This window comes from Periplaneta americana, chromosome 11, assembly GCF_040183065.1.
Source record: "Periplaneta americana isolate PAMFEO1 chromosome 11, P.americana_PAMFEO1_priV1, whole genome shotgun sequence".
In the NCBI taxonomy this organism is placed as follows: domain Eukaryota; kingdom Metazoa; phylum Arthropoda; class Insecta; order Blattodea; family Blattidae; genus Periplaneta; species Periplaneta americana.
This window is the reverse complement of record NC_091127.1, coordinates 163566338-163580420: the sequence shown is the minus strand read 5'-3', so window position 1 is coordinate 163580420 and position 14083 is coordinate 163566338. Positions and strand designations below refer to the sequence as shown.

General features: G+C 33.3%; 1 protein-coding gene across 11 annotated transcripts in view; it reads right to left on the bottom strand.

Annotated features, from left to right (window-relative positions):
• Positions 1-14083, bottom strand: part of per (period circadian regulator) — a 280779-nt gene that overhangs the window by 125089 nt on the left and 141607 nt on the right. For 2 of the 11 annotated variants that reach the window (XR_011334946.1, XM_069840395.1), the window contains exon 1: positions 3210-3457. The exons of 3 other annotated variants lie outside the window; for them this stretch is intronic. The gene's annotated coding sequence lies outside the window, so the exon portion shown is untranslated. Of the gene's footprint in view, positions 1-3014; positions 3461-14083 lie in introns of those variants that run through there. 6 more of the 11 variants (XM_069840388.1, XM_069840396.1, XM_069840397.1 and 3 more) reach the window with 5 other exon arrangements.

Below are 14083 nucleotides of genomic sequence, written 5' to 3'. Positions count from 1 at the left end.
ACTGAAACAACACTCGCCATTAAAACTGATCAAGTCGGACGCATCTCTTATCGGAGTTCTCTCTCTCTCTCTCCCCCCCCCCCGTTTTTGTACGGAGGAGGAACCCGAAGGCTTACACTGCAGCCTGAGGCTTATTGTGCTTACCACTCCTATTCTTGTGAATGATTGGTTAGCCCAACGGCCGCGCTCTTGTACAAGTACAGCACACTGCACCGTTAACTTAACTCGGGCTATTGTATGGATGATGAAATGTGTATTAATGATGGCGAAATGAGTCCGAAGTCCAACGCCGAAAATTACCCAGCAATTCTGCTTCAATTGGTTGAGGGAAACCCCCGGAAAAAACTCCAATCAGGTAGGCCCTAATTTGCCCCAACAAGGATTTGAACCCGGGCCCGCTAGTTTCATAGCCAGACGTGCTGACTATTAAGGCTGGTCCACAATAAACCGGGAACGGAAACGACAACGAAAACGAGACCGGAAATATTGTTAAAATAAATGTATTTAAATGTGAGCATTAACGAGAAGCTTATCGGAGCCCGGGAACGGGAACGTGAAAATTGTGAATGCTCACATTTAAATACATTTATTTTAACAATATTTCCGTTGTCGTTTCCGTTCCCGGTTTATTGTGGACCACCCTTTACTCTACAGTGGTGGATCTAGTTTCGCTTCACAGCAATCTTTGTCATGAAGGTTAATGACCCATCTTGCAACAAGGAAAAGATGTAGGTTAGGCTTTTTACAGTTTCCAGTGATCAAAAAGCAAGTCACAACGTTTCGAAGATTTGATTTATCTTCGAAATGTTGTTTTTTCCTTTGTGATGACCAGCAATAGATCCTAAAAGGTCCCACACCTGTGGAGTAACAGTCAGCGCGTCTGGCCGTGAAACCAGGTGGCCCGGGTTCGAATCCCGGTCGGGGCAAGTTACCTGGTTGAGGCTTTTCCGGGGTTTTTCCTCAACCCAATACGAGCAAATGCTGGGTAACTTTCGGTGCTGGACCCCGAACTCATTTCACCGGCATTATCACCATTTCATTCAGATGCTAAATAACTTGGATGTTGATACAGCGTCGTAAAATAACTCAATAAAAAAGGACCTAAAAGTCCAATCTACACTTCATTCAAACAATTCACCATTGTTTTCTCCCTCACAAATCAATAACTGCAAGATGTAACTTCACACTAGTGATTTTTGACAAATATTTTAAAGATGTGTGCTCCTAAGTAAAATATTATTTTGTAACATATTCAAAACCATGTTAGGCCTACCGATCGGCAGAGTGCGAATTAAGATTTCTGATGGCAGGGGATAGAATCCTAGATAGAGAATACCATACATAAAATTATTATTATCCTCATTCGATACGGCTCAACGCTTGGGTGCACTAAGTTGCTTGTTTTGCATCTTGATCATAATTATATCCGTGAACAGGCTTAAGGTAAGATGTGTAATTCCTAAATTATTAATTGTTGTCAGCTTGCCGGTGATGATAATACAGAAATATTATTTTCTTTGCTTACTTTGTAATTTATAAAGTACATATACTCGTACCGTATTAAAACAATTATATTTTGTGAGGGGGGATAAAAGTTATCCCTGGCAGGAATGTTAATATGAATTTATGAAAGAGGGATAACTTTCCAACAGGGGGAAATCTCCCCATCCCCCCGTTAATTCGCACCCTGCCCATCGATATCGATTAAGTGTCTTATTGACATGAACACCTGGGGCCGTTCCTGTACTTAGCTACAACCTATGTGCTATTCACTTATATTAATTTGAATCACTGTACGGTATAACGATTAGAAAAATTATATGAAAACAAGTACCAAATAGTATGTGTAATAATGAATCCATGCGACTAAAAATGTAAGTTGATATTTTTATTCTTACCTAATAAAAACAATATGCCTACACGCAAAAGTCAATTGGAGAGAGTGAAATGTTCCTACTACGGCTAACATACTTCCTACATTATGTTCGTGAAATAATAACGGTAGACATGAATGCCTTTGTCAATGTAAACATAGACGTCTCTCCTTACTCGAACTGGCGTCTATCTTTTTGAAACCTTCAAAGAAACTACTTATCATTTCACACTAAATACTTTCGTTAGATCTGAATTACTTTCATTCTTTATTTATCGGACTCCAATGCACGTGTTTCGACACAAGATTAGCAAAATGAAAATGTCATTTTTTGTACTGTAACTGGTTTGACGCAAACTCTCACTTGTTTTCATTTTTGTAAGTTGGCACCAACTCTATAAATCTGTTCAAATCTGAATAAATTAGCTAGCTACAAGCACGAAACTTACATTGTTGGATAAAAAGGTTATAAAAAATAATAACTTTCGAGTTCCATTGCATGTCTCTTGTATCAATAATCATTAAAAACAATTAACAAAACTAATCTAAACAATTCAACTAAACCAAAGAGAGATAAACATATACCTGTAACAATTGAGACCTTCACTGTTCCATGTAGACTGACAAAAACTTACCTACACCTCTATAAAGGCATATTATGAAAATCATACTTTACGTGATTAAAATATATAATTAATTATATGCATATAATATTGCCACTTTAATTAATGTCCTTTACAGCTGTCGTACCTCTTGGTTGATGTCCTGTGATTTTTGAAAGTTCATGAGGTCAATTTGACTGGGAACTTATAGCCAATTAATTTAAAACAAAATTCTATACATTAAAAAAAAAAAAAAAAAACATCGCAGTGATTGTTAAAGGCCTCGTCATTTTTGTTAGTGATGTATTTGACAATATTAGGCAATGACAGCACGTCTTTCACTTTTCAGGAATTTATTTCGATACGCTGCAAGACACGAAATTTTCAATAAATTCGAAAATGTGAAATTGTGGGTGTCTTACGTAATAATTTGAATTTATTTTTCACTAGAAGCACTCATTAACTCCTAAATTTGAAATTAAATTCACATACTAACATTACCGTATTCCAATCCTGTAGGCCTAATACTATTTAATTACCTGGATCTGAAGTAATGACTGCAGGTACCATTTGTTGGTCTTGATTTCTGGCTTCTATCACCACATATACCTTATGCTGTGCTGATTACCTGCAGTAGTCGCTATTTACTTCATGCTCATTAACCAGAAGTCTAAATTAGGTCGAGGATACACAATAGCAAACATGCACCAGCACTGAACAGAAATAAAACTCACCAATAACACTGTCACACATTAAAGTGGTCAGTAACTTGTATTGTCTTCCAAACTGCACTAAATATTTTATATGCTGTAACGTAAATTATTAGACGAGATCTTTTTTAGGACCTGCATCCGCACCGCCAACACAACTAATGGCTTTCAACACATCTGATCACGTACCAGTACACGTGAGTTGAGCAACGTAGCCAACTCACACTTTACTCCACTAGCATGCGCGAACAAATTCCCCCAGACGAAACACAATTATTAACACGAAAGCGGACAGATTAAGTTCTTCCTTGCAATTGTGTTTGAGTAAGAACTGAAACATAAGTAGCTGTTTATTTATGTTATAATTATGTCTCCGGCAACATTATAAAATATGTTTTATAGATTCCGGGAGTGCGAGAGTACGGCAGCACATTGTTTGCTTCGTGACCTGAGCTGCTGCACGTTGCAGGCTAATGATGTCTGGTTTTGGCTCAACTATCTCGATGTGTAATGCCGAACTACATTCACACACAATGTTATAATTGTACATTCCGTTATAACATAACTGAAATTGTTCTCTGATACTGTATGTATTTTCGCAAATTTAGTTCAATGTACGATGAGATTGTAACGTTTGAACCTTCGTAGAGTTTAGAGAAAGCATTTTATCAATGTCATTGAAAGTTGAAAGTTTAGTTGGCCCTACACTCCCTGTTAAAACTTCACGTGTATATGAATATTTTTTGCGCATGATACACGTGTCTGCTAGACAACGATTTCAGATTGAGTTCACGCAGTGAAAATAGCCTTGCTGGGGGGGGGGGGGAATACTCTTCGGCCGCAATCTCTCATATTCCTTTGTTCACATCTTAAATCAAGCTGAAAATTTGGTTACACGTAAAACTTACAATTTAACAATATCAATGTAAGAATAACTAGTAGCGATTCGAGAATTCAATAATGATGAGACTCAGTTATGAAAAATCAGAATGTTAATTCGATAACAGTGAGAATAGGTGTTTATCTTACTTATTTAGGAACTATTACGTAGGTACTACTGTTCAGGCGTAGAAGGGTAATTTATTTCATCATCATCATCACCATCACCATCACCATCATCACCATCACCATCATCACCATCACCATCATCACCATCACCATCACCATCATCATCATCATAGACGACGACCTACTGAGGTTTTTAAAGGTATGGATGTTATAAATAATGAAAAATTGTAAATTTAAATTTATATGTTCTTATTACGTAGTAAACATAAGACAAATTGTATTATAATATACCTCTTAATTTCAATTCAGGACAAAAATCTGAAAGTTAGAATTTATAAAACAGTTATATTACAGGTTCTTCTGTATGGTTGTGAAACTTGGACTCTTACTCTGAGAGAGGAACATAAGTTAAGGGTGTTTGAGAATAAGGTGCTTAGGAAAATATTTGGGGCTAAGCCGGATGAATCTACAGGAGAATGGAGAAAGTTACACAACACAGAACTGCACGCATTGTATTCTTCACCTAGCATAATTAGGAACTTAAAATCCAGACGTTTGAGATGGGCAGGGCATGTAGCACGTATGGGCGAATCCAGAAATGCATATACAGTGTTAGTTGGGAGACCGGAGGGAAAAAGACCTTTAGGGAGGCCGAGACGTAGATGGGAGGATAATATTAAAATGGATTTGAGGGAGGTGGTGTGTGATGATAGAGACTGGATTAATCTTGCACAGGATAGAGACCGATGGCGGGCTTATGTGAGGGCGGCAATGAACCTTCGGGTTCCTTAAAAGCCATTTGTAAGTAAGTAAGTAAGTATTTCAATTCAGGAAACCGCCCCTGAGCACGAGTTCTACTCTTTCAGGTGCGAGCTAAAGCTTTTTCTGTTTTATTATATTTTATGTTACAATTATTAGCAAAATAAATAACTAAATAAATAATAAAAAATAAAAATTAAAAAATGAATAAATAAATAAACAGGAAGAATATTCTTTCATTCCAGAATCACGTAAGTTCAAAATCGTTCTTCTCAAAATTTTATAGAAATGCATGACAACGTAGTTCAAAATATCTGTAATATATTTTCTAAGACTATCATTTCAAAGAAGTATTATACGGTAGTAATATACGTTACAAGAGCGGTATGTTGACGTTTTCATGGTCGAGGAAAAGATTGAAAAAGCGAAACGTAGTTGAGCTTTTTTAATTTCCGAGAACATGAAAACAAACATACCGCTCGTGTATCGTACATTATTTTGTGCGAAGATCGTTTATTACATACCTGAAAGACGAATTTCTAATTAGTTGCAATGAAATCTCCATGTTGGTTTCTGTTTAATGACGGCAACTTCGGAAAACCAAAATATCTTTCTTCAACATTGTTGCTATAAAATGTTTTCTGTGTTTACTATACTCCAGCAGGCCGTGATATACGTCTGTCTTTTTTTCCCCCAGTCTATAAATGCGAACTTAAAACAAACGGTAAGGTTATGTAATGATTTATTTTTCATTTTAATATTTTAACAATATTATTTATATAACATATTGCAGTAATAACATCGGCATCTGGAATCTTGTTGATTTTTTCACGGCTTCCTTAATGTTACTTGTATGCAATAAGTTTCGTGGAGTAGTAGACTTTACTTAATTTTTGGAAATATTTAAAAACAATAATTAACATTGGAATTTAGGTGAAATTGCAGTGGTAAGTTTCCAATTTATAATTATTACTATGTTAAAAGTCTCTAAAAATAATATGTTAAAAGCCTAAAGCAGTAAAATCAATATGTCACTTAACCGGTAAGAAGAGGGAATTGTTATGTGTCTTAGGTTGGGAACACTGAATGTGGAATTTTACACTTTCCACGGATTGGTTTTGTGCAGAAACCAAGCAAATACGCACGATCTCGCACAAAATAAATTTCGAAATTTCGTTTTAAGCTTAGGTGCATATAATGTTATATAATAAAATAAACCAACACAGTCCAACTTATTGTTAATAATTTTATAAAGAAAGTTTAAAGATTGACAATTTCGTCGAATTTGCAAACTAGTAAAATGGAAATGTTGAAGCATTGTAGCATAACTCTCATAGGTAGGATAATCATTATAAAGTCTGTAATATAACCATTTTAGAAATTTATTTTGAATTTTTTCTAGTAACAGAATATATTTGTTAGTAACTGGGTTCCAGATAACAGCAGCGTACTCTAATTTAGATCGAACAATGGAATTATACAAAATTATTATAGTTTGACTTTAAATTTACAAGAATTTCTCATAACAAAACCTAAACTTTTATAGGACAAATTTATAATATTATTAATATGACTATGAAATGTAAAATGACTCCTAAATAATATACCTAAATTTTTACTGTAAGAATAATACTAATAATAATATAATAAATACATCTAGCATTTCTAGCATTTCTAAAAGGGACCTTCCCGTACTCAAAATTCATTCAGTTTTTATATGCGCTCGACCGTAGCTTGTAAAAAAAACTCCAGAAATTAAAATAAATAAAATATAACTGGATTTAATTTTGCTAATTATATCAGGTGAAGAATACAATGCATGCAGCTCTGCGTTGTGTAATTTTCTCCATTCTCCTGTAACTTCAACTCTCTTAGCCCCAAATACTTTCCTAAGCACCTTATTCTCGAACACTCTTAACCTCTGTTACTCTCTCAAAGTGCGAGTCCAAGTTTCACAACCATACAGAACAACCGATAATATAACTGTTTTATAAATTCTTCCAGCCGTTTTGAGAGCAGACTGGATGATTAAAGCTTTTCAACCTAATAATAGCAAGCATTTCTCATATTTATTCTGCATTTAATTTCCTCTGGAAATAAATAAATACATAAATAAAAAATAAATAAATAATTAATTCATAAATAAGTAAATAAATAAAATAAATAAATAAAATAAGCAAAGAAACAAATAAATAAACTAATAAATAAATACTTATATAAATAAAACATGAATAAATAATAACTAATAAATAAATAAAATAAACAGCTAAATAAACAAATAAGTAAACACATTAACAAATAAGTAAGTAAATAAGTAATTAAATAAATAATAAATAACTAAACACATTAGTAAATAATAAATAAATAATGTAATGAATACATAAATAAATAACTAAAAAATAATAAATAAATTATTTTAAAAAATAATTTAATAAATACCTAAGTAAATAAATAAGTACACAAATAGATAAATAGACAAATAAATAAGTAAATAACTAAATAAACAAGTAAGTACACAAATAAACAAAAATATGAACAAATAAGTAAACAAACAACTAACTAAATAAATTATACACCTATCTCACATATCGTTCACATTTTGTGTTTCAGAAAAATAATAATCTCTACAAAAATATTGGTGTTGCATGATTTTACATTTTCTTTGTTTATTATGAATATTTCAGACTCCGTTTGTGCATATAAATCCTGGACCTGTACATCAAATTTAAATATCGATTTTTTTAAAATATCAAAATAATACTAATTTTTTTAGTATTCAGATAAGTCTGTAAGTAATTTCGAACAAAATGTTTTATTATATTTTTTCGTCATTGACTTCTCATAAAATATAATAGAGTGGAACTCTTTATATTATATATTTTATAATCTGTATGAACTTTTCATTACCATTCTGACATCATCAGATACATGTAATTTTCAATGTTAACCTCTAAACGTTTTCGTCATCATTGTAACATCATCAGATACGTCATGTAATTTTCAATAGGTTACTTCTGAACGTTTTCGTCATCATTGTAACATCATCAGATACATGTAATTTTCAATATGTTACCTCTGAACGTTTCGTCACCATTGTATCATCATCAGATACATGTAATTTTCAATGTTAACCTCTGAACGTTTCGTCACCATTGTATCGTCATCAGATACAAGTAATTTTCAATGTTAACCTCTGAACGTTTTCGTCACCATTGTATCATCATCAGATACATGTAATTTTCAATTTATTTACTTCTGAACGTTTTTTATCATCATTGTAACATCATCAGATACATGTAATTTTCAATATGTTAACCTCCGAACGTTTTTGTCACCATTATATCATCATCAGATACATGTAATTTTCAATGTTAATCTCTGAACGTTTTTGTCGCCATTGTAACATCATCAGATACATGTAATTTTCAATGTTAATCTCTGAACGTTTTTGTCGCCATTGTAACATCATCAGATACATGTAATTTTCAATGTTAATCTCTGAACGTTTTTGTCATCATTGTAACATCATCAGATACATGTAATTTTCAATATGTTAACCTCCGAACGTTTTTGTCACCATTGTAACATCATCAGATACATGTATTTTTTTATTTTATTGGGTTTTTTACGGCGCTGTATCAACATCTAGGTTATTTAGTGTCTGAATGATGAGAAGGTGATAATGCTGGTGAAATGAGTCCGGGGTCCTGCACGGAAAGTTACCCAGCATTTCCTCGTATTGGGTTGAGGGAAAACCCCGGAGAAAGCTCAACCAGGTAACTTGCCCCGACCGGGATTCGAACCCGGGCCATCTGGTTTCGCAGCCAGACGCGCTGACCGTTACTCCACAGGTGTGGACAGAGATACATGCAATTTTCAATGTTAATATCTGAACGTTTTTGTCACCATTATAACATCATCAGATAAGTTTACATGAAATTTTCAATATGTTAACCTCTGAACAGAAATTAGGAAATCTGACTTCATATAGACATTGTGTACAGTTTGGAAAGCGAAAGTTTATCTCCTTATTAGGATGAATAGCTCACGATTTCATTCATGTACATACAATAACATGATAGTCCTAGAAAATAAGTTATAAACGTGTATGCATAAGAGGTAAGAGTACTGAATTGATGCAAAGCATTTGAAAATGTAATGAGAAAACGTCATCCTCACGACACCGATTTTCAATTCAAATTCCAAATTTCGCTTCCATAATTCAAAGTTTCTTTTATGTAACGTCATCAAGTCTTACATCTGTACTGCTTTACATTGTTCAGCATTTATTTCACCTCTACTATACAGGATGATTCAGGACCTCTGCACCACACTCTGAGGGCTGATAGATCTAGCATGGAGGAGTTTTTTTTTTTATCAGACAACCTAATTCAGGTATCTCATTCTCTGACTCCCGATTACATTCTGTAATCACAACCTTCCAATTAGAGCGTGCTGTTCCTCGTTCGAAACTCGACGGATGACTGAGGAAGGCAGTTCAAGTACTTAGTAAACGCACGAAGAGTGCGGGACAATGACGCAATCAAAACCTTCTGTAAGTAAATGATCATTCCGTAGAGTGTGGGAGTAAGACTATTTTTGTTGTACGTTCGGTGAAAAGGTACTGTCAAAAATACTACTGAGCAACATAAAACGACATTATAGGTTCTGCCACCCAGAACATGCAGAAGTGACAGGGAAGTTGTTTTCTGTAGTATGTATTCGTATACCAATGTTGTTGTTGTTATTATTATTATTGTCGTTATTGTTATTGTTATTATTATTATTGTTGTCATTATTATTATTATTATTATTATTATTATTATTATTATTACTATTATTATTGTGGTGATATTATTCCAGCAGAAATACAAGTTTAGGTAATAGTAATATGCGTTACAAGAGCGGTATGTTGACGTTTTCATGTTCGAGAAAAAGATTGAAAAAGCGAAACGTAGTTGAGCTTTTTTAATTTCCAAGAACATGAAAACAAACATACCTCTCGTGTATTGTACATTATTTTGTGCGAAGATAGTTTATTACATACCTGAAAAAGGAATTTCTAATTAGTTGCAATGAAATCTCCATCTTGGTTTCTGTTCAATGACGACAACTTTGGAAAACAAATATATCTATCTTCAACATTGTTCCTATAAAATGTTTTCTGTGTTTACTATACTGCAGCAGCCGTGATGTACGTCTGTCTTTTTTTTCCCCCAGTCTATGATGAGTCTGGAATCTTGTTGATTTTTTCACGGCTTCCTTAATATTACTTGCATTACAAATGCAGTAACTATTGTACGAGATCATGCGTATTTGTTTGTTTTCCGCACAGAACCAATACGCGGTAAGTGTGAAATACTACATTCAGTATTCCCAACGTAACACACATAACAATTTCCCTCTTCTTACAGCTTAAGCGCGACATTCATTTTACTGTTTTAGGCTTTTAACATATTATTTTTAGAGACGTTTAACATAGTAATAATTATAAATTGGAAATTTACCACTGCAAATTCATCTAAATTCCAATGTTAATTATTGTTTTTAAATATTTGCAAAAATCAAGTAAAGTCTACTACTCCACGAAACTTATTGCATTCCTGATACAAGTAACATTAAGGAAGCCGTGAAAAAATCAACAAGATTCCAGATGCCGATGTTATTACTGCAATATGTTATATAAATAATATTGTTAAAATATTAAAATGAAAAATAAATCATTACATAACCTTACCGTTTGTTTTAAGTTCGCATTTACAGACTGGGGGAAAAAAAGACAGACGTATATCACGGCCTGCTGGAGTATAGTAAACACAGAAAACATTTTATAGCAACAATGTTGAAGAAAGATATTTTGGTTTTCCGAAGTTGCCGTCATTAACCAGAAACCAAGATGGAGATTTTGTTGCAACTAATTAGAAATTCGTCTTTCAGGTATGTAATAAACGATCTTCGCACAAAATAATGTACGATACACGAGCGGTATGTTTGTTTTTATGTTCTCGGAAATTAAAAAAGCTCAACTACGTTTCGCTTTTTCAATCTTTTCCTCGACCATGAAAACGTCAACATACCGCTCTTGTAACGTATATTATTATTGTGGTGTTGTAGAGTTTACTTAATTTTTGCAAATATTTAAAAACAATAATTAACAGTGCAATTTAGGTGAAATTGCAGTGGTAAGTCTCCAATTTATAATTGTTACTATATTGAACGTCTTTAAAAATAATATGTTAAAAGCCTAAAGCAGTAAAATGAATATGACGCTTAAGCGGTAAGAATAGGGAAATTGTTATGTGTGTTACGTTGGGAATACTGAATGTGATATTTCACACTTACCGCGTATTGGTTTTGTGCGGAAAGCAAGCAAATACGCACGATCTCGCACAAAATAATTTTTCAAGGGTGCAATGTGCACTACACCTTCAAGAATTGAAAGCAATTCATGAAAGGCCAAACACTGAAGAGAGTCGAACAATTTAGAGTCTATGCTTGGGGGCAAGTTATGTAGTATGTTCGGAATTAGCTAAGGCACTAAAACCCTTCACGGATGGTGAACTTGTAAAGAGATGTATGTGTCTGAACAAAATATAGTTAATTATATCTCTGTAGCCTACTGGAACAGTTCAAATATGAATTCACAGAACATATATTTAGTGATTTTAGACGTATGGATAGTGATATTAATATTTTTGTTAATCCTTTCATAGTAAATTTAGTACAGTCCGTGAGAGTGCAGTTTCAGGACGCGTTCATTGATTTACAAAGTAACGAATAATTCAGAACTAAATGCAGAGAAAATGACTTGACAAGCATAGAATTATTAAAAAATGAACAAAACGAAATATTTCAAGATGAGCTTATTCGCTGCCACTATGTTCGCCTCGACATATGCGTGCGAACAATTATTAATTTCGAGAATGAAGATTGCTAAATCCAAACATAGGTGCCGCTGTGCATAGCAGTAAATTCGTTGGGAATTGATTTCTGATTACTTGCAGAAAAGAATGAACATGTTGAATAGACCGCAATATATGGTGGAATATGAAAATAACATTATCTATGATATAATAATATCATAGCTATATCTATACTAATAATAAATCTGTAGCCGAAATTTTTCTGGTAATTTTCGATTTTCCAAAAATAATTGGTCCTAACATATATAATTAACCACCCTGAAACCGAAAATCGCTTTTTTGAAATTGTTGTTTGTATGTCTGTCTGTCTGTCTGTCTGTATGTTTGTTTGTTACCTTTTCACGCGATAATGGCTGAACGGATTTCGATGAAAATTGGAATATAAATTAAGTTCGTTGTAACTTAGATTTTAGGCTATATGGCATTGAAAATACGTTATTCAAAAGGGGGGTTATAAGTGGGCCTGAATTAAATAAATCGAAATATCTCGCTTATTATTGATTTTTGTGAAAAATGTTACATAGCAAAAGTTTCTTTAAAAATGATTTCTGATAAGTTTTATTCCTTGAAAATTTGATAGGACTGATATTTAATGAGATAAATGAGTTTTAAAATTAAAATAACTGCCATCTAAGGTCGTGTAATAAATTAAAACACAAATGACTTCGTCTATAAGGGGCCTTGGACAGCAACAATCGTAAGCTATGAAAGATTGCCTACAGAGAATGTTTATGTGTTTGTATGAAGTAATATCGGAAGCTAAATTAACCGATTTGTATAATTAATTATTATTTCACCATTGGAAAGTGTAGTTTCTCTAGATGGACGTAATGCTATAATGTTATTACAGTAACTTCTGATATAATATAATATAATATAATATAATATAATATAATATAATATAATATAATATAATATAATATAATATAATTTGAGTTATTTGAAGGGTTCACAACCATAGTGGGCCAAGCGCCATTTACTGAATACGTAGAAAACAAGGGTTAAAATTTACTACCATAATTCAATGGAAACCTATGACAAGTAAAATAAAGTATACACATTAAATGTAAATGATGTCAATCTTCATTAAACTATGGTTGCATGTAATAAAAATTAAGAAACAGGTTAAAGGAATTGTCATTGCACCAAATGATTATCTCTGGACCAAAATGATCGCATTTTAATTATTTGGATGCAATTTAAATTAAGTAACATATGAAACGATTTGTCCTTCTATCAAACACGAATGTTCCCTGGATCAAATGTCCTATTTTAATTATGTAATTACTTTATATTTATTTCTAACGAGTGCAGCGGAGCGCACGGGTACGGCTAGTATTTAAATAATACGACTAGTAAGGGCAGTGATCGATAAGACTACTCACTATGACTGCGTCCCGGTTTCGACTTTCTAGAGGAGAGGGCAGAGGATGCATAACTGTTTGTATACGAACGTACCTGAACCTACGCTGTGATGCCACATATACTTCGAATGAGGCAACTTCATTCCAGTTTATTGGTAGCTGAAATATGGAGCGTAGTAGTAAATCAGCAGACACGTTCATATATATTGATTTCTTTGAAGTACATACAGTAGAACCTCTATTATCCGTGGTAAAGAAGGCGGGTGGGTTGAACGGTTAATCGAAAAAAATTGGATAATCCATACCATAAAAGATTTTCGTAAATTTAGTGAATAATATTTACACTTTTGTATTTCCCTCCATGATCTTGTATTTAACACGCTAGGTAGAAAATCAGAAGTTCACTAGTTTGTCTGGTTGCCAATGGCAGGTTTTAAGGGGCAAGGAAACTCATTGTAATGGCTATCTGTGGAAAGATGAGAATAGTGGAGATCTCGTATTGTAGACTTACATACTTTATACACTCTATCCTTAATTTGTACTACATTATAGGGCTACACAGTTGTAACTCCAGTCTCGTTTTCTGATGCGAGGTAAACCACAATCTCTCTTTTCCCAAACCATTCAATAATTTGCACTTTTTCTATACTTAGTACAACATGATTTCTTTTCATACCCGTGGAAGACATTTTGATGGGTCTATAAAGTACAATTCGAACAGTAGACCATAATAGTGTGTTAAAGTAAATGCTTGTAAGAACATACTCTAGAAAAAAGGAGCTAATATAAAGTTCACTACCTACTTCATATTTTTTGTAAGAGATAAAAAAAGGGAGAGAAAAAG